Genomic DNA, 22863 nt, shown 5'->3' with positions numbered 1-22863 from the left:
TCTAGCTTCGGTCACCTATTTGCGTGCTCGTGTGTATGAACGGGGTTGTGATGTGAAACGTAGATCTTACCAGGGGTCTGGGTCTAAAGAGTTTGAAAAGTTCCTCCTCCCCTTTCATTTCTGCTCCTGTCCTCGGAGGAGGAAACCGTTCTGATGCAAATCCAGCCCACCCTGCAGCACCCAACCCCACCTCGCCCCCTGCCAGGTGCAGACAGCTTCTCAGAGGGCCTCCGGGAGGAATGCTGAGCGCTTTGTTTCACACAGCGGGAGCTGTCGCATTGAGGGCAGATGTGTCTTCGTGCTGAGGGGCTGTCCTGTGCATGTCAGGCCACTTAGACTCCTTGGCCCCAGACTCTCCTGGCCGGGAGCATCTTCCTAGTCACCACGATGCAAAAAATGGCCTTGCTCGCTTTTCTAAGCTCCCCCTAGGAGGCGCTGTCCCTTCCCAATGGAAAGCCTCGCAGCTGAGCTGGGTCATGGAAGCAATGGCTATAGTTGTACTTTAACAACTTTTTGTCTCAATCATTTTTGCTTTAAAAAGTCCTTCCAACCTCAGAGTCTTCAACTTTGCTATGTCCCCTGTTTGGAACATTAAGCCCCCATCTCCTCTACACACACACACACACAAGCATGTGCGCATTGCTTGGCCATTTCCCCTACTCATCCTTCAGGTCCAAGTGTCACTCGTTTCGGGCGGCCTCCTGTTAGAAACTCTCTCTCCACGATCACAGTGCCTTCCTGTTTCTCCTTACTGTGTAAACGACCTGACCCTCCATCTAGTGTTTATGCTCCTCCGTGAGGGCAGAGACACCAGCTGTCCCACCCCCAGGTGCACCCTGAGTGTGATGTCTACTGTCTAGGAAGCACTCCCTAGATATTTCTAGAAGGAGTCATTCATATATGTTCTCATTTAGTATCAGAAGAGGTACGGATGGACCAGTGCCCATTTCCTAAGGGAACTAAATAAGCCTTCTTCCTTTGGCGACGGCGGCTCTTTGCTGTCTGTGAAATGACAGGAAATTCTGATGAATTGTCCCAGACAGGCATATCAGTCAGGGCTCTGGCAGGCACAGAGACACACTCGACCCAGGAAATCTGCACAGCAGGAAGGGGCTGTTTACCAAGAGAGGAAGTAGACATTGCAAGGCCCCTTGCAGCCCAGGCTCCTGGCCAAAGCAGGACACAGGCCCACACGGTGCAAGGCGTGGAGAAATTGGCCATCGCGTGGGGGACAGAGCTGCAAGAGCACATGGCGATGTCGAGCCACATTGCAAGGGCTGTGGGTACTGGGAGAGGCAGAGGTAGGGTCATTTTTGCAGCCAGCCACGCTCATCTCATTATGTGGAGATCGCATTAGCACTTACTTCTTGGACTTCCTGTGAGAATTCAGCGAGATCGTGCACACAAAGCAGCGACTGGAGCCAGGCTCGTGAGGTGCTCAGCAAATCTTAGCCGTTGCTGCTGCCGTCATTGTGATCATTAACTTATCATTATGATTGATCCGAGTCCTCCCCAGCCCTCAGAGTCTGCTCAGTGCAGGCCTTAGGTTCAGGTCCCCTCGTCACATCTGCTCCTGCACGCCCGATGGCCTTCCCTCTTAATAAAGGAGCAAGTCAGTTTGTGGAAAAACCTCCGTGATTTCGCGAACACAGATGCCACAGCGTGTTAGCGTCCTCTGACCACTAGCTGTCAAGGCAGCCAGAGCAGAGATCTATTTAAAGACCACGGAGATGCCTTTGCCTTTTGCCGTCAAAGCCAGGCGAGGGATAGAGACACATCTGAACGGGCAGGAGGGTCCTGATAGACGACAGACCTTCCCGCTTGCCATCTGCCTTGACTCAGGACCGGGGAAGTCATTGCCTAGTGAAGTTTGGTCATCTTGTGTTCATTAAGGATGCCTCCAGCTAAACGTTAATGGCGTATTTTTATTTCCAAAGGAGAGAAATGGAACCTGGAATTGGAGGTGCCTCACCGGCTACAATGTTGCTAAATTCTATAGTCCCACTGACAGTGCCTCAGCTGGCTGAGGGCTCTTGATATTGAGCTAAGAGAAAAGAGATCAAGGTGTCTTGGCTTCGTTGGGCTCTTCTTTATGGCCGGCTCTTGTTTATTGCGGAGCAAAGAATGGCCAAGATGCTTTTCACCCTGTAGGATTAACCTCAACAGCCATCGCTATTACCTGTCTGACATCAGCTCTTCTTCCAAGTAGGAGGCACCAGCATTTGCAAAACAGAATCTCCGCGTAGGAAAAAGAGTAGAGTGAATTTATTGATAGAAATCCCCGTGAATTTTAATTTTTGAAAAGAGGGGAAATACCTTCTTTTGATCCCATCTCCAAACAGAAGCAAAGCCGGCGATGAAATGTGTTTGTGATTCATCAGAAAGCAGATGGATTTTATCTCTCTTATTTTTAGAAGGTGGCTGTCTAGGTACTGGGCTCTGGCGAACAGCACAGGGGTTATATTTGGAAATCCTAATTGGGAGAGGCTTTCTGTAAAAAGCAGCCTAAAGCCAAACCGACTCCCACGGATGCTTCCTTGGTTCTCTCTTTTTTATCTTCAATCCTTCTGACACCCTGAAAGTCATTCACACATAGAATGAAAGGAATCTGTTTTGCCCATCCTTGATGTTTACGTGACTTTGTAGTTCCGCTCCAGAAGCCACAATCTCATCCTCTGGCCGACACTTAGAAAAATGGTGTCAGAAGAAAATTATGAATTTATTATTATTTTTAGTTGAAACGCTCAACTCAAATAGGCTAAAGCAAAAATAAAATAAAAGGAATGTATTCACTGACATTATGGAAAAGTGCAGGAGCTTCAGGCATGGCTGGATCCAGGTGCTCAAATAATGGCAGAAATCATTTTCTTACAACACTCTCTATTTTTCAGAAACTTCAGCCTCAGGCTGGAGGTTGGCAAAGATGACCCTCATCAGCTCCAGGCTTACATTTTACCAGCTTAGAAACCCCAGTCTGAAAGATATACCTCCTTCTTAGAAGCACTAGCAGAAGTTTCAGATAGGGATCTTACGGGCTTGCATCAGTCACATGCCTTTCTTGGTACCAAGCAGTGTCGCCAGGGGCATGAAATAGATGGATTGGTTTGGTGTGGGCACATGCCAGCCCCTGGAGTAGGGGGAGGCAACAGCTCCATCCAGACTTCAGGAACCAACTATGGGGGAAGGATGATTGACCCAAAGGGCAATCAGGAGCAAGGAACATCCTGACTAGGCAAAGGTAAAAGATGATCTTTGCAATAATGTGCTAGTCTGGGTCCTCCAGGAAGCAGACTCCACGATGGGACATGCACATAGTTTCCAACTTGTCATTGTGAAAAGCAAGGCCGTGATGAGAACCTTTGCCCCTTGTTATTTCCATAGGTTAAATTCCACGAGAGACTCTCATGGGTCGGGTAGCAAGTAGGTGTGTGTCATTTCTAAAGTTTTGGACACAGAGTGCTAAAGGAAGGCTGTGCCAGTTTACCTTGCCACCTGCATCAGCTAATCTGACGTCGGTCTGCTGCCTGAAAGACGGAGTTTCTGCAGCGCGGTCCCTGCCTCGCCGGGTGCGATTCGTGGGAGAGCCAGCCTCTGCCTTTTCCGAGCCTGCTGGAGATCTGTCGTGTCATGTTAGGATTACATAAGTGTGATGCTGAGAAATCTCCCCGGAGGAGAGATGCTCCCCAGATGTTGGGGTAGGGAGGGAGAAGAGCTTGGGGGGCTGAGAGGTCGGTCACGTGGCATGCCCCTAACCCTGCCCCCCATTTCCCTGGTCTCCGTGGAGGTGACCTCCGTGTGGGGTGACCTCCCCACCCCACACACGTAGCAGAAATAAGCGTCCTCTCCGTAGTAATTTTTAGAGCTCTTGTCACACTGTTTTGTGATTCGGGGGCCTCTTTTCTGCTCTCTTGGTGCCTGTAGCAGGGAGGGGCCGAGTCGTAATCATTTCTATATCCCCAGCATCTGGCTAGTGATGAAAAAACTAATGAAATGAGAATAATAATCACAATAATGATAATAGAGCTAAATAAAATGAGAATAATGTTTAGCTATTATTGGGGGCTGAGGTGAAACCAGTGCACGTAGAGGCCTCATGTCAGGGAAGAGAATGCTACTGAGGTCCTGGAAATAGAAGGGAAAAAAAAAATCAGACTTACCCTGGCCCTGCATTACATCAACTTAAGTACATTTGCAGAGAAGAGAACCTGATGTCACCCCTGGAAATGCAATGCAGTGTTTTCCTAATGCACTTTACAATAAATACGCAACATTTAAACCTTAAAAAATGTTTGTCCACAGACCACCAAACATCATTTTCTGTATCTCAGCAGAATACGTACCATTCTTTGGAAAAATGTTCTCTTTAATAATAATTATTATTAATAATAATAATAAATAATAATTATTAATAGCAACAATAAAAAATAAAGATGAGACACATGGGGCTCCCTGTGTCCCAGGGACCATTCTAAGTGCTTTTCTGTATATTAGCTAATGTGATTCTAATGACAACCACACGGGGAGATGTTGTTACCCCCCTTTCCCAGATGGCCACACTGAAGTGCAGAGATGTTTAGTAACTCCCTCCAGGCCATGTAGTTCATACGTGGAAGAACCAGATCAGAGCCCAGGCAGCCTTGCCCTAAACCTGGCCTTTGACCATTTTATTACACTGTCTGCCGACCCTCCTTCCTCCAGCACCTAAGGTAGTTGGGCTGGACGCTTAACTAGGCTCCTTGAGGAAGAAAGGAGACTGGTTGAGCACCCAGCACACAGTAGGTGCTTCATAAATGGTAGCTGCTCTTTGTTGTTCAGGATATACGACTCTCGTTGACGTCCATTAGCTCAATGAAACGTCCTGAGCACACTGGTCGGAAGGTGGGGAAGATGGTATAGTCCCATTTTACAGTTGAGAAATGAGGCTCAGAGCATGCAAGTGACATGTTCAAGGTCACACAGCTGGTGAATGGAGGAGCCAAGAATCGACCTCGGAGCTCCGGGAAGCAAGTCCCCGTCTCTGTCCCCTGGCAGTGCCTTGCATGATCGCACCGAGTTGACTTATTAATAAATACCTGCTGACTTGTCTGATAAGCTTGTCTTGCCTAATCCTGTGGTATTTTGCCTGTAGTTGCCGTATTTTCTCCTGCAGGGGCTAATGAGCTTCCTTAAGACTTGCTCCTTTCCCAGTGGGAAGGGGTCTGTCGGGACGCCTGGGCCAGTCTCGGGGACCCAGCGGTTCTCTCTCTCTCTTTCTCTCTTTTCCTTGCTCCCCCGTGCCTCCGCTGCATTTACTTGTTTAGTCTTTGACAGGTCCCCTGGGATGAGCTGTGCCCCTGTGACATTCCTTCCCTTTCGTGTTCCTGATGATGGCATTTCTCTGGAGGCTCTTAAAAGAGAAGGGTGGGAGGAATAAAGCGCGGGGAGCCTGGCGGCGCCATCCGGCCGCGGAGCTGGCGCCTGGCGAGAGCTTGCAGCCCGGTCCTTTCCCTTCTGTGTGCACACGCATGCAGGTGCAGGTGCACACGTATACACGCAGGCACGCACACACACACACACTGTGTTGTAGGGGTTGTGATGTGCCTGAAGCATGGGGTCCTCGGGTCAGGAGAGAGCTCAGTCATGATCCCTAAGGCCGAGTCGCTGGGAGATGATCCCTAAGGCTTCTCCTCGTAGGCTCCTCTGCAGACTTGCTATATCCGCTGTGACAAATAACAAACTTATGGCTTAAGACAACACAGCTTTATTATCTACCGTCTTGGAGGTCAGAAATCCTAAAATCAAGGTGTTGGCAGGGCTGCGTTCCTTCGGGAGGCTCTAGGGGAAAATCTGTTCCCTTTGCTCTTTCAGCTTCTAGAGGCCGCCTGCGTTCCTTGGCTTGCGGCCACTTCCCTCCGTCTTCTAGGCCAGCGACATAGCAACCTCTCCCTCTCTCTCTCTTTCCATCTCCCCCCCCCCCCACTTCATCATCACCTCCCCTCTCTGACCTCCTGCCCTGCTTTTTCCCTTATAAGGGTTCATGTGATTATACGGGGCCCACCCAGGTAACTCAGGGTACTCTCTCCATCTCAAGATCCTTAATCATATCTGTAACGTCTCATTTGCCACATGAGGTAGTATATTCACCACATCTGGGGATTAGCACGTGGACATCTCTTGAGGCTACTTTTTCTGCCCCATTTTCTGCTCCACTTGCCAAGTGAAACGGAAGCTTTTTTTTTCTCTTTTTTTTTTTTAACATTCTTTCTTTCTGGGCTATCTCAGTCCCCATCTCCCCAGGAGACAGCACAGCACAATGGGCCCTGAAACGAACAGTTTAGATTCCCATCCTGCCATCCCTGCTCTTCCTAGCTGTGTTACCTTGGGCAAGTCACCTAACCTCTCTGTGCCTGATTTCTTCATCTCTAAAACGAGCAAGTAATGTAACACAACCTCATTGCGCTGCTATGTCATGAAAAGCACTGGGGTGACAAAGCATGTCACTTGGTGGATAATATGCACCAAAAATAACCGGGAGAGACAATGATCGTTAGGGGCTCTCTACAGCATGATAGTTAGAAACTTGGGGGGCCTTGGTTCAAATCCCAGTCTCACCGCTGGTGAACAAAATGGCCTCAGGCTGGTTGCCTTAAGTGTCTGAGTCTCAGTCTTCTCATTTGTAAAATGAAAATAAAACACCGATCGTCTTAACACATAGGATTGTTGGGAGGGTGAGAATGAAACGGTGCACGTGAGCCACCCGGAGCGCAGTGGGTGGCTTTGGTTGTGAAGCTCATCACCGCCCCCCTCATGGCCCTTCCTCCCTGGGGGTGATGGAGAGCCATCCTGGGCTGCCTCTGGACTCACAGAACAAGGACAGGACAGGACAGGACAGGGCAGCTTGCTGAATCCGGGGGGCCCTGAGAAACCCTTTGCAGCGGCCCGGCTTTGGGGGGAGCAGAGCGAGGCCGGCTCAGCCTGAGGTTTCTGGTTTCCCGGCAGCTCCCTGCTGCAGCGCTGTCAGAGGTTACAGCAGAGGCTGCTTCTTCGGACAAAGGGCTCTCGGGACAGAAGAAAGGTTTGGAAATGGTGACAGGGACGTGGGGAGAGTGGGGGCAGAATTCCCCAAGAAGCCAGGGCTAGTTCCTAGATGGCGTGATCACCAGGGAAGGTGCAGGGTTCTGGCTTCAACCATATTTTCTTTTTGAATTTTTGCTGCAAAGCCCTGTTTCCGTGAAGGCTTGGGCAGGTGCCCAGTGTGCAAAGCAGTTAAAAGCACAACTGCTCTAGTTGAAACCAGGGTTTGCGGGGCGGGGGGGGAGGAGGGCAGCAACTTGAGTCTCCTTTTCCCTCCCATGGGGACCTCTCGGGGGCCCCATTTGAGAAAAAAGCTAGCAGGGTGGCAAAAACATATGGTTTGGAGTCAGGCCGGGACTTGCCTCCCTGCCTTCCTGCCTCACCACCGCCTGGCTGTGTGAGCTGTGTGGCTTCACTTCCTCTGGCTGAGCCTCAGTCTTCTCGGGTGAAAATGGGGCAATAATAGCACCTGCCTCGTAGGGTCGTGGCGACTGGTGTCAGTCGCTCTAAAGTGCTTAGAACGGTGCCAGGCACATGATAGGTGTCTTGGCATTTAGCAGGTGGTAGCTGTTTTGATTCCCTAAGAGAGATCTGAATTCTTGACGGACCCTCCCAGAACACATGTCTCATGCCCAGGGAAACTGTGAGGTAGAGTAGACATTCCTTGGGACCGGGAGCCAAAAGGTTAGGGAGCTACTTGGGTCCTGATCCCGCCACCAGCAGCCTGTGTGATTTAGTCTCTCTCTGGGCTTCTTAAATCACTTTTCAGATGTTTACGGAGGGCCTACTATGTGCCTGGCACTGTTCTAGGCACCAGGACAACAGACCCTGGCCACCGAAAGTCTGGGTTCCAGATTCAACTGTGTCACTTCCTAGCTCTTTGGCTGTGGGCTACAGGTAATGTCCCTAGCAGAACGGCTGGTGCGTAGTTGGTTCTCAATAAATGATAGCTGCCTTCAGCACCACCGCCACCAAAATCAGTGTCCTCAGCGCCATAAAGACCCCCCCCCCCGCCATCACCGCCGTCATGAGCGTCATGTTCGTGATCTATAAAGTGAAGCTCTAAATGGTCTCTCAGATTCTGACATTTCGAGTTCTGCTTTTCAAGGGGACAATTAAGTGGCAAATGTGGTAGCTCAGCCCGAGCCGTCCAAGTGGCACACTCTAGAGGAGGGTCCCCAGTAAAGAGGCTTCGCCTTCGCTTTGCAGAGAAGGTCTGAAGACACCTTGTCCTGCCTGCGATTTCCTGCCCGTTGCCCATAGTAGGTGGGACCAGGACCCTCGAGACCAGGAGCGCTGGGCGCCGTGGGAATCGATTTCTCTAACAACTGTGTTTTCTTGTCCATGTAGTGATTGCACTTCAGAAGGTCCGTCTTCATCTTTTGGGGGTGGGTCTTTGGCTAGGGCTCAGTCGTCCGATTTAGACCTCCTGTGATCTCCCAGCTTCATCCTGCTCAGACCACACGGGGAAGGAGGGCCGGGCGCAGACCATCCTGGGCCGGCTGTCAGTTCCTCTGTCCCTCTGTCAAAACATCTGAGTCGTGGGACAGGCGGTGGGTCGTGGGATCGTAGCAGCTGACATGTCGTGTGTTCTTGGTTTGTCGCCTCTTGCTTCCTATCTTTAGGCGGATCATAACCTCATTTTATAGATGCAACTTGGAGGCGTTAAATGACTTTTACAAGGTTGTACGGAGGCCGGACCCAGGTCCCAGAAACCTGTCAAGTGCTTACTCGACTAAGCCATCCTGTCCCTTAAAATTTTCCGTTTCCTAAGGCTTCTCTTTCCTACTCTGAATTCCCTCGGGGGCTCCCGAGGTCCGGGTCAGAAATCTGCAACAGTGTGGGCGAGGACAGGTCAGCTGGGCTGATTTCTTTAGGGAAAAACCACTTGAAGGCTCCCACGCTGGGGTCAGACTCTTCTCGGAGCGGCGTGGAGCAGTGAAGGTCTGGGGGCCTGCGTGGGAAAAGGGGCTCTGGAGTTACGGCTCCTTTGCGCCGAGAGTGACAATATCAGAACAAGTGTGTGGCAGGTAGGCTGCCGCTGGCTTCGCTGTGTGATGGCGAGAAGTCCCGTCCCCCTCCTTCCCCTGGGCTCCCCCTTATTGGCGCTGACCATCCAATAACTTAACTTGGCTGCCCGAGGGCCCCCTTCCCGCCGCGCCCCCCTCCGCGTCCTCGTGCCCATCGCCCATCCCCACCGCCCTCGCCCCGCTGGGATCTCGGGGCGCCCAGCCTCGCCTCCCCGCCTCCCACCTCTCTTTCTCCGGGCACCTCACATAAATCACGGGTGGGAGGCAGGCTCGGCTCCCCTGCGCCGGGCAGCCGCCGCCCCTCCCTCGCTCAGCACCGGGCTTTGCAGCAGTGGGGGCAGAGCCGCTGGTTTCGGGCACCCGGGAAGCAATTGATTCGTCCGCTGCCAGCAGCCGGAGTAGCCTACGCGGAGGGGGGGAGAGAGGGGGGGGGAGAGAGGGGGGAGAGAGAGGGAGAGAGGGGGAGAGAGGGAGACTTACAGAGCAGAACCTTCATCCATGTGCAGGGCAGCCGGAGGGAGCCACAGCCTGCCTTGCCCACCAGCTGGCCTGACTTTTCTCCTTCTGGCAGTGGGATCGCTTTTCGTCTTGGTCCTGCCTGATTTAGGGATAGTTGGTGCGTGCGTGCATGTGTGTGTGTGTGTGTGTCTGTGTTGGCACTTCGATTTTATTTTTGGAAGAGTAAGAGAGTCAAAGGAACAATTTTCTTTCAGGCACCTCGGCTGAGCTTTCAAACCAAGTCATCGGGAGTTAACATCTTCCCACCCGGCAGGGAAGGGAGGTGCTGGCGAGAATTTGGCTCCCCCGGCTCATTCCCCCTGCAGTCCCCTGGTGCGGTGGTGAGTGGTGTTCTTCTCGATCGCGCAAATGGGCTGGGGGGTGTTGGGGTGCCGGTTTGCGGCTGCGATGAGGTGTGTGCTCGAGCTGGTGGGATGGAGGGTGGGTGGGAGGGGAAGGGTGTTGGGGAATGACCACATTTATTTGCTATTTATTTGTTTTAGCTATTGCGATAAAAACTGTGGCTTCAGCCCAATTCGCCTTCTCCTTTGCAGCAGGAGCTGCCGAAAGTAACAGGCAGTTCTCGGAGTGAATTAACCCTTGGTGGGGCTGGCTAGCCCGGCATGGAGGGTCTCTCCGGGTGTTCCGATCTAGGGGGTGGGCACCTCGGCCGCGGATGGGAGAGGGTCACCTGAGGCCGGAAGGTTCACCCTTGCCTCAGGTCACCTCGGCACACCAGGTAAAGCTAGCATCGGACAGGGCTCAGATTGTACCATCTTCCAGGGATAGCCGAGTAATTTTGTCGTGGTGGTTTTTTGCAAGCTTGGCTGTTCTGAGCTTCCTGAGATGAGAGACCTGGGAACCATGAAAGGACCACATTTTGCTTGGAATAAGTGGTCGGACAGGCCAGCTGCCCGCTGAGCAGACAATGTTTTATTTTCACAGGTGGTGTCACCTGTAAGTGATGGTATGGGGGCGGGGGGTGCCTCCTGGCCACCAGCCCGGAGACTCCATCCTTGAGTCTGTCTCAGAGCAAGGAAGGGAACACAGTTTGTTCCAATGCTGGGGACGGGCTCTGAGCTCCAGCTTCTCATCTGTTCCAAGGCAGAGCATCCATCCCCTGCTGTAATTGCTTTATCTGAAATCCTGATGGGATCACCAACCTGTTAGTGAGTGGCAAGTGCAGGTTCTTTGCAAGTGAATCCAAAGACTCACATTTAATTTTAAAATGCCTCTGTTGCTCATCTGCGACTCATCAAAAGGGGATTTCTCTTCGCTTCCAGCTTTGATCACATCTACCTTTCTGGGAATGAATGCCCCTATTTTTAGCATCTCAGGGGTGGCTTCAGTCTTCTGAATCCCAAGGCTTTCCTCTTTAAGTCCTTGCTCTTGGAGGTGGGAGGAATTAAACCTCAGCCCCAGAAACTGGCAAGCCTGGAACGCAAGCAGGGCCCAGCCCACTCAGTCATTTTCTTCAGCCCCAGAGCCAGGGGGCGACGTGGAAATCCCAGGGTATGCGCCTGCTTGGGCGGGACATGTGAGGCAGAGAGGGAGGGTTCTCAGTGGTTAGTGCCCAAGATTTGGGCCTCAGATCCCAGGCTTCCTTCTCTGGGTGACCTTGAGGATAAAGTTGCCTTAGTTTCCTCTTCAGGAAGGCTCAGGTATAAATGATGAATGTGAGGAAATTTGGTTCAAATAAGGAGCCACAGATCTGGCCATGGGTGGTATTTAACATATTGAACTGGCCATTGACTGGTCATACTGGGCCATGGCTGGGGCCCCGGAGTAGGGGATCTTAGGGGTCCCCTGCAGTGCTGAGTGTTAACCTTTGAGGGTTTGGAATGGATGGGGGGTGGGGTGGGGGGATCAAGAGAGCAGCAGGGGCCTCCATGCAACATCACCGTCTGGCACCGGAGTATTTTAATATTTTAATGACTGGTTCAGCCATGCGGTGCGTGTCAGCCCAGCCTTGGCAGCCAGGACCCGGGTGCCCACATGTGGGTGCTTTACAAGCATCTCCTTGCCGTCTAACAGCCTCACTTCTTTGGGGGTGGCTGAGATCCAAGAGGCAGCCTTCCATCCTCCCCCATCACATTTGAAATGGTGCATTGTGGTGCGCCAGGGAGAGGGAGACGGGAGCTTCTGGGATGAGCCTTGCACTTGGAGAGGGAGACCTGAGTTCTGGCCCTGGCTCTGCCTCCCCTTTCCAGGTCTCAGTTTCCCACTTGTGCAATATGGTAGTTGGTCTAGGGGACCCCCAGGCCCCTTCCAGCTCTGAGGTTTGTGGCTGTGTGCTAAGTGTGTGTGTGTGTGTGTGTACGCACTTCTAGGAAGGGTTAGCACCGTCTTTGGGACTCTATCACATGTGTTGAGGAGTCCCTGTTTGGGGTAAATTGGGGTGGGATGGGGGTCTCTTGTGAGAACTCTGGTAGGTTCCTGGAATCCTGTGCTCAGGTGGAGAGGGCTCTGCTTTATGTGTGGTGGAGACAGATGCACAGACAGATTTTGTGGCACATGAAGGCTCTTTAGAGACTTATCCCGGGGTGACAGCAAGGACCCCTTTAAGAACCACCATGCTGAAAAGATGCATATTCACTCAAACACACAACATCAGGGGGTTTGTGGGCCCTCCCTAGGGCCCATCTGAGCACCTCAAGTTCAGAACCTCTGATCTAATCTAACCCCTTTGGGGGGGTTGCCTAGAAAGGGAAAACAACTTTCCCAGGACCACACAGTAAGTCAGGGCTCAGCTATATACGAACCACCCACCACCATGAAGAGAAGGCATCGGCCCTCACCCCCGGCTCCGGTGGCCCCCACTTCCCCCACCCAGCCTGCGACATGGGGGAAGGAGAGTGGCACCTGGCCAGCCAGTGATGGTTATATAGAAACAGCCCGGCGACGAGTATGGGCATTTCCTTTCTCACTCGCACAGGACAAGCAGCGGCCAGGGTCCCGCAGTCCGCAGGGTGGCCTGGAAAGTCAGTCCCCAGCTTGCTCTGCTCGCCCCTTCCTTCCCGCTCCCACACATCCTGGCTGCTCAGGGGGCTGCTGGGGGGGTGTCTTTGTAGCATGTGGTTCTTGCTCTCTATTTACCCTCCCCCATCTCTATATATATGGGTCCTAGAGAGTTTGTGACTTTCTAATAAAAACCACTGTGACATATGGACCTGTCTCCTGCTCTCTATCCCCTTCGAGTGGGGAGCTGGTCGTAAATGCAGACAAATCGACAGCCGATGGGAAACCGAGAAGCCAACAGCGCAGTTTATTTCTGTTAAGCGCTGTGGCTGGAACCTGGGATAAAAATAGCTCCGGGACCCAGTCGTGGTGGGCTGGATGGAGCCGATTAGCTTAAATTATTCACCTGCCCCCAGGATGGAGGTCCTGGATGTGCCGGGGAGTGAAGGAGGCACCCCGGCCTCCTCTTCTTCCTGATCCTGTCCCCGGCTGCCGGCCGCCTGAGCCTCCAGGGGCTGCGGCCTGGGACTCCGGGAGCAGCCAGACCTGAGTTTGAATCCTGATTGCAATGTTTCCTTGCTGTGTGACTTCAGGCAGGACCCTCAACCTCTCTGAGACTTAGTGTCCTCAGTCATATGAAGGTAGTTCAGTGTGGTGGCTAAGAGCATGGGCTCTTTGGGTACAGATCCTGGTTTTAGCACTTTCTAATTGTCTCACTTGAGCTCTCTATGTATCAGTTGTTCCACCTGTAAAGTGGGAATCATAAAGGAATTATGAGAACTTTAAGAGTTAAAGCTTGCAAAGTGCTTTGTCTGGACCTGGCAAGGAGTATAAGTGTCCAATGCATGTTAGTAATGGGGGTGGTGTTGGTGACGCTAACAGTGAAATTACTCCTGACCCAAACCCAAATGGGATCAGGGTGAGGGAAAGGAAGGTGACTCCTTTCTGCCAGTCTTGTAGCTTTGGGACCCAGGAGAGAGAGGACGTGGCTTGGAGACAGGAGACTTCCCACCCCACTTACTCCCTATGTGGTTTTTGTGCAGCTGCTGGAGGTCCCTGGACCTCAGTTTCTCCATCCACTAAATGGGCATAACGACCTCCTTTCCTTAAACCTGGGAGGCCCCAAGGGTCAGGGCAGCTGTGAGTGTGGTGAGCAGGCCCTGCAGGAGAAGGTCCAGAAGGAGAAACACTCTGGGCTCTTCTGAGTCTTTTGTTTCTCCAAGTCCTGGGAGGCTTTTGCTGAATCATCCCCATTCACCAGCTCAGAGCCTGTGCATTGTTCCTGGGATGCCTGAGCTTTCCCTCCCTCCAGGCCACGGTGCTCCTGCACAGGGCTCCTGCAGGGGCTACAAGGCGGGATCCTCCAAGGCCAAGGCTATGCAGTCTCCATTTTTGGAGTCGGGGTTAGCACACAGCTCAGCAATAACTTGCATGCATGCATAAATGAATGAATACATGAATCAATGCATGAATAAATGAATGAATGAATGAATGAATGAATGAATGAATGAAAGAAACCTCAATTGATTGACTAATGGACAGGTCAATTTGGGGAGCTGCCTTGGCCTATGGTCCGGCCAGAGGCCTGTATGCAGTAGGCGCTTAGTGTTTGTTGATTATGATGAGTCATTGGTGAGCTTTGGAAGGACTTGGCTTTCAGCCCACAGACCTCTCTCTCCTCCTGCTGGGATATTCATTGACACTTACTTGTGCATCACGCATGTGTATTGAGTACTTACAGCATGCATGGCACCCTGGTGGGCACTGGGGATAAAACGGTGACAAAGACCCAATCCCTTTGGGACTTAGATAAAGTAGAAGGCCACTTATAACAGGTGATCTTTTGGGGGGTGGTACTTAGTCACCTTAATACACAGCTCGCTGACTTCCGAAAGTCCCTCGTTAAAGTTTCGTTCTTTGTCTCCAGGCTGTTCTTGGATTCAGAGCAGGTGCTTTGGGGTGGGGTGACGCATGCAGCCTCCTCATTAGTCATTTGCTCCTGAATGCGGATTGTAAAATACTTGCCCAAGAGCGAGGAGAGAGCTTTTTTGGAGTGGGGAGGGGAGTTTGCACATTCTGATCTTGCAGGTGAAAGAGAGGGCAGGGGCAGAGAAAGGCGAACACTGCTGGATGTACGTTCTGCTGGGGGATGAAAGCTCTAGATGTGAGTCCTGGTCTGTGGTTCAGTGGTTAGAACATTGGCCTGCACACCCAAGGGTTGCAGGTTTGACCCCTGGCCCTGGTTGGGGCGTGTGCAGGAGGCAACCAATCGATGTGTCTCTCTCACATCACACATTGATGTTTCTCTCTCCCTCCTCCCTCTCCTTCTCTCTGTCCCCCTCTCTCCCTCCCTCCCTTCCACTGTCTCAAAAAAAAAACCAGACTAAAAAAGCTCTAGACATGCACGAGAACCCAAGGCCAATTCTCAGGTTGCACCCTGTCCCCGTGCCATCAGGAACTCCGAGTGCAGGACCCTGGGGCCTGTGTTTTCACAAGCCTCCACTGCCATAGACAGAGTTTTTGGTTTATGAAATGCAAAACATTGTTACAGGCGTCAGCTAGAACAGCCCTAGGTGTGTTGGGAGCCTCAGACTTTCTGCCAAGGCTCTCCCCCTCCCCAGCATCTCTTAGGGGCTGAGCAGAAGAATCAGGCCAGCTGCCTCCCGGACACCATGTACCTTCTGCAACGGGATCCCTCAGGGTCACAGGCGCGTGAGCTGGACCTAGCAGGGCTGACCGTCCCCTGCTAACCTCACAGCACTCTGGGGGCGCGGGGGGGCTTCCTTCTCAGGCAGGACCCAGGGGCGCAGGCTCTCAGATAGCTCAGGGACAAGGCAGCAGTGATGGGGAGCCTGGCCTGGCCTTCGGGGCTCCCCTGAGGCCAGCTCAGCTCCCCGTTTGGGCCGGGGAAGTGTGGGAGATGACAGTGCTGTGCCTGGGCCCCAGGCTACCGTGTGCAGTGTCACCGCCTTTTCCTCGAAGTAATTGTCTTGCCGTCATTAGTTATAATGACGTGATGCTCGCTTAAATCTCATTGTCATGGAGCCGCGTCAGGCTGTGACTGAGCAGCCCGGCTCCCGAGCAGGATGACAGGCCGCAGGAAGCGGGGCGCGGGCCGCCCCTCCCCGGGGACCGAGCCTGCTGCTGTCTGTCTGTCTTCTTTCTTTCCTCCTTGTAACGCACCTACACAGTGCGGAGCAGCGGCTTGTGAATGGGAGCTGCTTTCAGCGGAGAAGAGATTATGTAAGCGGGCTCCGGCGCCAGCGGGGACAGAGGGGCGGCTGGAAGGACGGACGGACGGTGTCTCCCAGTCCGCCGGGAGGCCCTCCCCGCGAGGTGCCCGCAAGGAAGCACCTGTGTGGTCCCTTCTGTCCCGGAGCCTGGCCCCTGGCCCTGCTCCCCTCCACCTGCCGGCTTTTCCCTCGGGCCCTGTACGGCTGGATTAATCGGTCAGCTCTAAGCAGGATATTGGAACTTGGCGAAGGCCATGAGGTCACTGGAAGTGGCTGCCACCGTGTCAGGCTGGGGTGTCTGGCCAAGCCTTTCTCCCGAGGTCCGCGGCTTGGGGGCTTGCGGGAAAGGCCGTTGGATAGGATGGGAGATAGAAGCTTCTGACATTTGTGGCTTTTTTCTCGGATCATTAGAGACCTACCTGTTGTTCACCAGAGCCGCCAGTGCCAGCCCAGGCCAGAGGGAGACATCCGTCCTGAGCGTGCGCCAAAGGACCAGCGCAGGCCGACACCCGTTCAGGGCAGGGCTGGCCCCTGGAGTGCAGACCAGTGACACACCTTCTCTGCCTTTCAGAGAGGGACACACTGCTGCTGCTTTAGATTTTTTTTTTCCTCCTGTTTATGTGGAGAGACCCTGGTCCCGTGCCATAGTCAGCCACGTGGGCCACCTGGGTTTCTTCCTCCAACACTGACATGGCCTCTGGAAATAGACTGGTGGCTGCTAAAAGGCTTGTCTTGGCCCTGAACGTGCTCAGAGGGTGAAACGCCACAGAGCCTGCTAGTGGGAGTCCTCAGGTGGCCAGAGAGGCCCCAGAGGCACCCCAAGGCCCTGGGATTGAGCAGACTCCAGCCCTGGAAAATTCTCCCTCTGGTTGTCATGGCAGCAGGTCTGGGATGGGGGCCTTTATCCCACTGGGGCACCGCAGGGCTGTCATTTCTGGTTGACACAGACTGTAAGGGTGGCCTCCGGTCTCTACTGTAGGGTGGTCTCCGATATCTTGGTGGGGGGTCTCCCCATCTACTTTCTGTATCCCACGATCCTCTTGCTAGAAAGACCACTGGGCTGAGAGTCTCTCTATTTGGGGTCAAGTTCCAACTGTGACACATGGCAATTGTATCCTAGAGCTGTGGTTTTGTACAGGAAGTGAATGGATCAGGGGCTTGTCCACCAAGTCACAGAGCTGTCACGTGAGCTGGACCCTGAGCTTTGAATTTACCTGAGTGATCTCCTTGAATCTTCACAAAACCTGGGGAAAGAGGCCTTATATTATGCCCATTTTGCAGACCAGGACTCTGAGACTGCAGACGGCAGAGAGGTCTCAGTTCCCCAAATTCACATCGTCAATAAGGGTAGATTCAGGGACTCAGATCTTTTGGACACTAAAGTCAAATACTGAATTTTCACAGCAGAGAAATGAACCTCCCAGGGCCTCATTCCTCTGCTCTGTAAAATGGGGTAACAATCAATCACTTCACTTATCGTTCAGGGTCGTGAAAGCCAAGCAGTCGAGAAATGCTTCTTAACAATATAGAGCTTTGCAGAAATGGGTTTGTAGTCTTCAGCTCCTCCTGGCTGAATCCAAAGCATGAGCGTCATTCTGATGAAGGACTGGCGCGCACTGACCAGCAGGAGGCAGTATGCTCAGTGGGTAGAAGCACAGCCCCTGCCTCCAGACCTTGGGATTCTGGCCCGCTCCTTGCCAGCCTGTGAACTTGGGCATGCTACTTGCCTCCCCGGCCTGAATTTATTCACCTATAAATGGGAAAAATAATAGCCCCTCCTTCATAGAGCTGCTGTGAGGATTCCATGAGTTAATACAGATATAAAGCACTCGGAGTGCCCAGTACATGGTGTATCATATAAATATTAGCTGTTTATGATCACATAGAACTTAAATGTTTAAGGAAATTACGTCTAGAGTCAATGTTGTTTCACAAAAACCTTCTGAAGGGGAGAATTGGAATTACTGCTATTTACAGGTGAAGGAACTAAGCCCCAAGGAGGTGAACCAGTTTCCCAAGGTCACACGGTGAGTTAGGGACCAGAAAAAGGTTTAGACTTCAGGAATGACTGTGGCCAAGCCACAAAGCTCTGAAGCAAAGTAGAGCCTCCAGGCCAATGACAAAGTGTAAATGCAATAAAAAGTGACAAAAATGGCAATCACAGACAGGCTGGAAAAAGCAGATGGTTAACTTGGTGGCCTCAGGATCCTTCCTGAGGGCTGTGAGTACTTCCAGGTGGGTGCAAGTGGATGCCACACCTGCTCCAGGCCACAAAACACCTGGCCACCAGCAGGTAGCTGAGGCCCCACAGGAGAGCTGGGGAGCTCCCGGGGAGACAAACAGTGTTTGGGGGGCTAGTTCTCATGCTTTCTTGGAAGTTGGGACCCCTCCCAGCTTCTGTCCCCAGCCCCCTGCTTGAGCCATCAGCAAACCTCTAGAAGGGGCCAGAGGGATGGACAAGAGAGGTGTGGAGGCTCCAGAGATTTGGGTAATGGGGAAAAAGTGAAGGTCTTTTATAAAACCAGCTCCGCAGCCTGATCTTTTTTAACCTGCTTAATTACATTAAGCCTCTGTCACTATCATCATTACCCCGGCCCCGGCCGGCAGCTGGTGGAGCAGCAGAGTTCTGCAATATTTAAGAAGACCTGCATTGCAGGCGAAGGGTTTAGGCCGCGCGGGGAAGCAGCCGCTGCAAATTCTCGGGGACAGTCTCTTATGTGGTGGATTATATTTTAAAAGGAGAGAAACAAGAGAAGAAAAAGCCTCCCGGCCCTCAGGCTACCCCTGAGAAGAAGGTACAATTATAACCCCATTTTCCAGGCAAGGAGAGTGAGGCACAGAGGGGCCAAGGTCCCAAGCTAGCAAGAGGCAGAGCCAAGACCAGCCCAAGGGAAGTGTCCCGCTTTAGTTACTTCCTATCAAGTGGGTCCCTAAGCTGAGCACAGGTCGGCTTCCTAGGAGGGGTGATTATTGAGGAGAGGTCCTGCAGATGTCCCCAGAAGCCCCAGGTGAAGTGACTGTGGGAGGAGTCGAGTGTTACCTCCGGCTCCTCTGGCCTCTGAATTCAGACCCTTCACAGAGCGCCTCCGGCTGGCTTCATGTCACAAGAGCTTGGTTTCCCACTCAAGGCTCCTACCGTCCCCAGGTTGCGTGGAGGCTCACTGGGGACACTTTAGTTTCCTTTCTTGATTTTCATATGGCAGCGTGGACGTGCAAAACCTGACCAAAACCTCAGAAATAGCTGCAAAGCCTCGATTCCTCTTTTAAAGAGAAATTACCCTGGAGCTTTCCTTTCTTTTCTGAAGAAAGGGCTGGAAACCAGGGCCAGGGGAACTCAATCCTCACTCACCCTCAGCCTGGAACAATGAGACCCTCCTGCTCCCCACACCCGCCCTCTCCGCCGCCCCGTTAATGGCAGAAACCGAGCTGGCGGCCTGGCTGGAGAACGAGCGCCTGCAGCCAGCCCCGGTTCCCGCAAGCCTTTCGCCTCCGAGCGCGCCCTGGGCGCTGGAGATGGAAAATACTCTCATAGACCCGTTTGCTCCCGGCCCTGGCTCGCTATCTCGCCAGACTCCAGAGAGCCCGGGGGCCGGATGGTTCCCGTAAGTCTCCCGTCCCTGGCGGGTTCTCGCCGGCGTGTCTCCTCCGGACAGGTTTCCCGTTTCCCGCTTCGCTGGCTCTGCCCCAGAAAGGCGATGGCGGAGGGTCGGGGATCAGCGTGCACCTTGGGGTGCTCGTGGGAGGAGCCTGCCGGGCACCAAGCCACAGGGACAGGACTTTGCAGGCCCCTGGCCCTTTTCCTCCCAGATCGTCTCTGTATCAGTTACCTCACTGTTTCCCCCTTGCCTCTGTCACTCTCTGCAAAATAATCTAGAAACCAGACCCAACGACTACGCATTTGTGCCACTTACTAGTCTTCATTGTGAGAGGGGAAGGGGGAGGTGAGGAGCACTTGCTGATTAGCCTAGTGTTGTATATACACGTATATGATATGTAACATATTACATAGTATGTATATAATATCTGATATATCATTATATATGTATATATACTACATATATAGCATAATATCTATATTATTAAATGAGTTAATACTGCTGGCCCATGCTTAGTTCCAAATAAAGAGGAATAGTTCATCATACAGCCAGTGATGAGGGTCCTAACACCCGCCAGTCCTGCTATTATCACTATTATTATAATCCCTGTTTTTCATATGAAGAAACTGAGGCACAGAGAGGTTTAGTAACTGTCCTAACATCATACAGCTAGAAAGAGGCAGAGCTGGGATTTGAACCCTCTCGACCTCTACCCCTCTGAGCTGCCAGTGATGAGGGTCCCAATACCCGCCTGTCCTTCGTGATGGTGACGACCAGAGGCTTTGTGAGTCGCATACTTGATGTTCCGGTGGCTGTTTCCAGGGGGACACGGGGAGCGAGGCAGGAACTCTGGTTCCTTCATGTTCTCCAGCCAACGCTGAGGTTCGTGTTTCTCTGACTTTCCCCAACCTGGTGCCAGGAAGGCCTGGGCAGGAGAGGGAAATAGATGGAGGCAGGTCTCTAAGATCTATTATTCATGGGAACTAAGAGACACCTTTGGGTTTTTTTTCTGGGCAAAATCATCTAACCCAAAGCCTGTTTTATAATAAATATCGATCTCATGGAATTTAGTATGCGTATCGCTTTGGAACCATCAGAAAGTAGAAGAATCATAAGTCAGACCTTTTCCAGACACACACACACACACACACACACACACACACACACACAGAGCATTTTTTTAGAAGAGGCAAAGAAATTAGTCTTTATTTTTAATTACTGCCAGCTCTCTCATCCTGACTATAAACACTGCCACCTCATGTCTTATTAAGTACTTACTTTTGCTTTTAATTAGTGCTGTTTATTGTCACTGAATTTTAATTGTCAGTGCAGGATTTCAGCGGGCCTAGGTGTAGAGGCTTCACAAATGTCTCCTGTCCTCCTGCAAGGCCCGAGCTTGGGTGGCAGTGCCTCTGAAGTGGGGGGAGGGAGTTACAGGGAGTGGCCGAAGGCTGGTGTATTTTTTTTTTCCACTCTGAGCTAATTCTGGTTGCCTATTAGATGCCTGTTTGCTCCAAGGTAACTGGTCTATGAAGCCACAGAGTAAGGAGGGTTGCAATGCAGAAATTCAATTTAAATTTGACTTGAGGAGGAAAAAAAAGAAAGGAACACATTGGCTCATGGTATTCAAAAAAGGCCATAATAGATTCAGGTAAGGCTGGATCCAGCATTCCAACAACATCATCAAGAGCCAGTCTCTCTCCCTCTCTCAGCTCTGCTTTCATCCTTTGGCAGGCCTTTCCCATGTGGTGGCAAAAGTCACCAATATCAGTTCCAGGCTTCTGTCCTTTGAGCTTAGCAACTCCAGTGGAAAGAGGGCGCTTCCATATAGTTCCAGCTTACAGAGCACATCCCCACCCCAGGACCCTTGCACTTGCTCTTCCCTCTGCCTGGAGTGCTCAGCCTCAGATATCCCCTCTGACCACCTATTTAAAGTCCACCGTCCCTCTCCATCGTCAGCCCCTTTCCTGGTTTATTTATCTTTAAAGCGCTCATCATGAGCAGGTATGTTTTATATTAGACTGGTTTGGCTGTTGTCCATCTGCCCTGCTGGAAGGTAAGTAATGCAGTAACAGTGGTTTTCCTCTTTCACATTTGTTTTAATGCTGTGTCCCCTGCTCCTAGAACAGTGTTTGGCGCCTAGTAATAGATGTTGTGTAAATATTTTTCGATTCTTGCCATTTCTCAAGAGAAGCTGGCAATCTGTATTTTTAACTGAATCCTGTGCTTTTAAAGTATTGGCTTAATTTTACTTTCAAAAAAACACTGCATGGGCCAAACAAAAGCCTGATCCTGTCTGTGGATCCGCACTCCACCCTCATTTGAGGCCCTTTGTGTAAGTTGCACCCGCCACCCCAGCAGATAGTCCAAGTGAGGTTTTCCAGATTCCTCACTGAGCGGGGATAGGCTGGACTTGGGGGGCGGGGCAGGGGAAGAGACAGAGAGATGGAACCGCCTGGGCACCGTCCAAGCTGGTGGCTGAGTGTTCTGCTGTGTAGCATCTGGTTTAATTCCAAGACTGTGGGGCTGGGGGGCTGACTGTGGCATTGAACTCCACGAACACAGCTGAGCTCTTGCCAGTTCCCTGCAGTGCCCTGAAGCCCTGGCCAGCCAAGCCCAGCCCAGCCCAGCCCCGCCCCGCCCCGCCGAGTCTAGCTTAGCTACCTGCTGTGACTCTGAGGCTAAGTGTGTTTTAAGAGTTGTTTTTCATTTCAGCTAAAGCCTGCTGAGATTCTAGGGGATGAGGGAGGCTCCATTCCTTAGCAAACAGCACTCAAGGAGCCAAAGGAGAAGTAGGCAGAACAAAATGCAAAGGGGGAGGAAGGAGGGGCTCCGTATCTGGCTTTCCTGGGTGTGGGACAGGGTCTCCAGGCAGTTTAAGATGTTGGGGGGGGGTGTCGAGGTTAGCGCCAAGCAGTGGAGGTGGGCAGAGCCGGAGCAAGGACTGGCTCTGCCACTCACGTGAGGATCGATTGAGCGCCCCCTGCACTCACTGAGCTCTACGACTTGCTGAGGGTTTATTGAGCATCTACTATACATCATATTTAGGACTGGCTGCGAAGTGAAAATGCAAGGCCCCTTGCCCAAAAATTATCAAGAATTTCAAGATGACAACAGCAGAGCATTAAGCCAAGCGCAGGCCCCTCGAAGCACAGGGTCCTTACACGTTCCCCTCCCAACTTCTCCCCTGTTCGGTTTCCCAGGGGAACGAGGAAGGCTGTGCTGTAACCAGACCTCCAGGGAACCCGGGACTCCTGGGACTCTATCCCTGCCCCTGCGGGGCATGCGGCCTTGACTCGGGGACAAAAAGGACATGGGTTTAAGGGAGGGATCTTCAGCTCCGATCCCTCCCTGCCAATAGGGAGCCGAGACCTCCAGCGGGAGCCTTCCCTCTGGAGGCCCGAGGTTCCCCATCTGGAAAAGAGACAAGCTGCGTGAAGTCCCGTCTTCTCTGTGTCCCCCAGAGCGCTTGGCGTAGAGTAGGGCCTCGAGAAG

At 52.3% G+C, this 22863-nt stretch overlaps 1 protein-coding gene across 1 annotated transcript in view; it reads left to right on the top strand.

Moving 5' to 3' along the window:
* RPH3A (rabphilin 3A) overlaps positions 1-22863 on the top strand; it is an 89175-nt gene that overhangs the window by 34960 nt on the left and 31352 nt on the right. The window contains exon 3 of the mRNA XM_081123567.1: positions 9797-9922. The gene's annotated coding sequence lies outside the window, so the exon portion shown is untranslated. The remainder of the gene's footprint in view (positions 1-9796; positions 9923-22863) is intronic.

The sequence above is a fragment of the Miniopterus schreibersii genome (genome assembly GCF_964146895.1).
Source record: "Miniopterus schreibersii genome assembly, chromosome: 20".
In the NCBI taxonomy this organism is placed as follows: Eukaryota; Metazoa; Chordata; class Mammalia; order Chiroptera; family Miniopteridae; genus Miniopterus; species Miniopterus schreibersii.
This window is presented reverse-complemented; position numbering and strand designations above follow the sequence as displayed.